Here is a 5,000-nt window from a genome sequence, read left to right as displayed (position 1 = left end):
CCTATCAAAGTTCTGGAGAAGGAGGCTAGTCTCGTTGTTGGGATCAGCTTCCGAGCCATGGGGGCCAACAGACATCTCATAATCAGCTCGGTCACAGCCAGATACTGCACTGAAGTCGCCCAGAACATTGTGAATATCTTGCTGGGGGCAATTGTCTGCCACAGATGTGAGTTTGGCATAGAACGCCTGTTTCACATCAGTTTTACATACTTCGGTAGGGGCGTATACAGCAATAAGAGACATGAAGTTAAAAGCATGCTTCAGTCTCAATGCCATAATATGCTCATCAACTGGTGTCACCTCAACTACTGAGGGCTGAAGTCGGCTTTAGATGGCTATGGCTACACCCTGGAGGTGGTGACCATCGCTGTGTCCTGACCAGTAGTAGGTGTACCCACCCACACTGATCGTGCCGCTACCTCCAAGAGGGCAGCCACCTTAACTCCCAGTCACTTCAATTCCCGCGATAGCAGAGGTAACCGCTCATCCTACCGCAAGGACCAGATGTTCCAAGCGCCTACCCGGAAAACTTGCCTTAGTTTAAGCCTTGGGTGGTCACTCTGGGTGCACGCCACCTCTGCCACCCTGCCAACTCTGCCCCAAATTAAGGGGGTTGGCAAGCTGTGGGACCGCCCATCCGCATGTGGAGTTCCCGAGAGCTTTGCCCCACAAGTTTCATGATGGGTTGGCACCTGCCAGGGCACAGGTGGGATGAGTAATTCTCGTTCCAAGCCTGCGCCCTGACATTTGCCCTCCCAGCAGGACCCACAGCCCGCCTTACTTGCTGGGTGGGAGGGACAATAGCCCTCCCCCCAGCATATCCATTTATTTTTGACGTTGCCGGTGGGTCTTTCTGGGGGGAGGAGGACTGGCAAGGCCCACCTCCCTAACCATGCAACACAAAATATATATGTATATGTATATGTATTTGTATATATATATGTATATGTATATATATATATTATATATATACATATATATATATATATATATATATATATATATATATATATATATAAGTATATATGCATACACACATCAATATGTGTATTTATTCCTGGCAAGTCCATGATAGACATATAATAGCACTTCGAGTAATTGTGGAACGCCGTCGTGAGTTTGGTCGTGGGTTGCTTGCAGCCTACATAGACCTCAGAAGGCGTCTGACTCGGTGCATTGGGAAATCACTATGGGAGATCCTGAGGCTCAGGGAATTCCGACACAGATTATTGGCCTGATAGCAAGCCTCATACTGGTACTGAAAGTGCTGTAAAGTGTGGTGGGGTATGTCGAACTTCTTCCCTGTTAATTAAGGGATGAGGCAAGGCTGCGTCCTTGCACCATCACTTTTCAACACCTGTATGGACTGGATAATGGGTAGAGCTACTAGCCAAAGTCAGTGTGGAGCATCACTAGGCAATATTGAGGTCTCAGACCTTGACTTTGCTGATGATGTTGCTATCCTATCTGAGTCCCTGGAGTCACTTGTGGCGGCCTTGATGCATTTCGCAATGAGCAAAGCCCCTAGGCCTAAAGGTCTCCTGGACCAAGACCAAGATTCAGAATTTTGGGGGCCTATTAGGGGAACCCGTTCTGTCGATCCATGCTTGAGGTAAGGATGTTGAAGTCACAGAAAGTTTTACATACCTTGTAGCGTAGTCTATATCTCATGGGTTGTCAGACCAGGAAGTCAGTAGACGGATTGGTCTGGCAACAGGAACCATGAACTCGATCAACAAGAGCGTTTGGAGATGTCGGAACCTATGCAGAAGGACCAAGCTGCGGGTCTTCAAGGCCTTGATACTGCCAGTTTGCTCTATGGGAGCGAAACCTGGACGCTATCCAGTGTCTTGGAGTCTCACCTCTATGCCTTTAGTAACAAGTCCCTTTGCCGGATCATGGGTTACAGTTGGCAGGACCAGCAGTTGGCAGTGTCCAACCGGCGGTTACACCGTGAGACTGGCATGGGACCTGTTACTTGCATAATCGGGGATCGCCAAACTTAGGCTATATGGCCACCTAGCTCGTCTCCCTGTGGACGACCCTGTCCACCGGGTTGTCTCTCTGCGAGACAACCCTGGGTGGAGGAGACCTGTGGGACGACCTAGGAGATCATGGCTTCGGCAGCTCGACGAGACCTGTCGCGAGGAATGAGCCTGGAGACTCACCTCAAAGGATCCCCGTGGCTGGAAGCGAAGGGTGGATGCGGCCATGCGCCCCCGTCGGCGTTAGCCCCTTGATGATGATGATATGAAAATAATATATATGTATATATAATATATAATATATATATATATATTATAATATATATACACACATATAATAGTATTCACACACATATATACTCATTCAAGATATATATATATTATATATAGATATATATATATATATATATATAGTATATATAATATATATAAGATATATATATATATATATATATATATATTTGTATAATTAATAGTGTGTACATGTATAAATATATATATATAATATTAATATATATATATTCATATATATATATATATATATATATATATATAATATATATATATTTGTACACACACACACACACAACACATGCACACAATTCGTTGGCGAAGTCAAGGTCGATGACCTTAGTATTTTCCACATTTTGGATTGTAGCTCTACCCAGATTGAGGTGCACAATCTGAAACGAAAAAAAGGAAGACAGGCCCTACCATACTATACAACACTTTCAGTGTCAGTATAGAGGCTTGCTATTAATCCATTATCTTTGTTGACTGATTTTGGCTCCTGTAGAGTTGGGTGCCTTACTGCAGTAATCTTCTCCTAGTCAATCACTATGGTAACAAACACAAAAGAAACTCAACAGCATTAACAGGGGCATGGTTGAATTACCAGTTTCTGCGCTCTGATTTAGAAGAATTAGAAGAATTTTACAACAACATTGATGACTGCCTAAAATAGTATAAGTCACAGGAAATTACCATGGTTATGGGTGAACAGTGCCAAGATAGGGACAGAAAACATGCAAATAAAGCGGGCGGCAAAGACATTGGAACTAGAAATGAACTGGGTGAAAAACTCATTGAATGGTGCGACCAAAACAACCAAATCATTTTGAATACATGGTTCACAAAACACCCGAGATACTTGTGGCATGGAAGATCTCAGATGGCCAAACAAAAAAACAAGTTGACTACATAACTATAAAATCACGACTTAGGAGTGGCATCCAAAATATTAGAACTTTTCCAGGGGCTGACTGAAACAGTGACCATGTTTTACTAGTTTGTGATATCAAATAATGATTCAGAAAATGAAACAACAAAAATCGGAGCCTAATCTGCATTTCAAGGTACTTCAAGAACAACACACAAGAGAAGTTTTCAAAAACTTGGTTGTAGAAACACTAGGGAATCCAGACAACAAGCGAGATGCAAACAAAAACTTTCAATATCTCCAGAAATCACTAAAAACGAGAGTTAAGAAAGTTATCCTACCAAAGCCTAAGAACAAACGCAAGCCTTGGATAACTACTGAAATTCTTACACTGATGGAAAACCCAGAAAAGTGGAAAATAATAAAATAGAATACAGCAAAATAGATAAAGAAACCAAGAAAGCATGTCAAAAGCTAAAGAAAAACATCTGAAGGAGCAATGTGCAGAAATAGAAGATCTTGAAAAGAAAAAGAAAATCTCCCATTTACAAAAGATGAAATAGAAAAAGCAATTAAGACTGCCTAAAAACAAAGCAACAGGACCAGATACAAGCTATGGACGATCTTGGAGTTGAGTGGATAACAACCATCGCAAACAAAATTTATGACGAGGGACATTTTCCACCAGACATGAGAAGGTCAACATTTATCGCCTTACCCAAAAGAACCAAGAACCGCAAAACGTGAACTACATCGTACCATTAGCCTCATGAGCCACATAACAAAGTTAATCTTAAAAATCCTGCTACACAGAATGAGAGGAAGGACAAAAGGAGTAATATCAGAAGAACAATTCGGCTTTGTAGAAGACAAAGGAACCAGGAACGCTATGTTTATGCTACGAATGATTGGTGAGAAATACATTGAGATGCAAAAAGACGTTTCATATGCTATATTGATTACTTTATATATATGTATATTAATTTATATATATATATATATATATATATATATATAATATATATATTATATATATATATATAGAGATAGATATATACACACACACACACACACAAAATATATATAGATATATATATAATAATATAAAATATATATATATATATATATAATAATATATATATATATATATTATAGATATTATATATATATATATATATATATATATAATATATATATATATATATAGTGTGTGTGTGTGTGTTGTGTTGTGTGTGTGTGTGTGTGTGTGTTTGTGTGTGTGTGGGGTGTGTGTGTGTGTGTATATAGATATATATATATATATATATATATATATATATATATATATATAATATATATATATATATATATGTATATATATTATATATAATATATATATATATATAATACATACATACATACATACACACATACACACACGCACATAAATATATATGCACATTTATATACATATATATGTATATAGATATATATATGTATGTATATGTAGTGTGATAAGGCCGCGGTGGCCGAGTGATTAGAGCATCGGACTAAGACTGGCACGACAGCAATCTGAGTTCGAGGGTTCGAGCACCGGCCGGCGCGTTGTTCCCTTTGGGGAAGAAATTTAACCTTGATTGCCTACCTAGCCACTGGGTGGCCAAGCCAGCCCAAGTCAGTACTGATGCCAAGCCCGGATAAAATAGAGAGAATGATTACCTAAAAGGTAACACCGGCACTCTCCGTGGAAAGGAACTTGGGACCCTACCACGTACTCACTCCAAGAGCATCACAACATGAAAACTACAATTAAGTATCATGCTGTGACCACGGCGCTCAGGACATGAACCTACGTAAAAAAAAAATAGAGTGATAGC

This window comes from Penaeus monodon, chromosome 26, assembly GCF_015228065.2.
Source record: "Penaeus monodon isolate SGIC_2016 chromosome 26, NSTDA_Pmon_1, whole genome shotgun sequence".
NCBI lineage: Eukaryota > Metazoa > Arthropoda > Malacostraca > Decapoda > Penaeidae > Penaeus > Penaeus monodon.
This window is presented reverse-complemented; position numbering follows the sequence as displayed.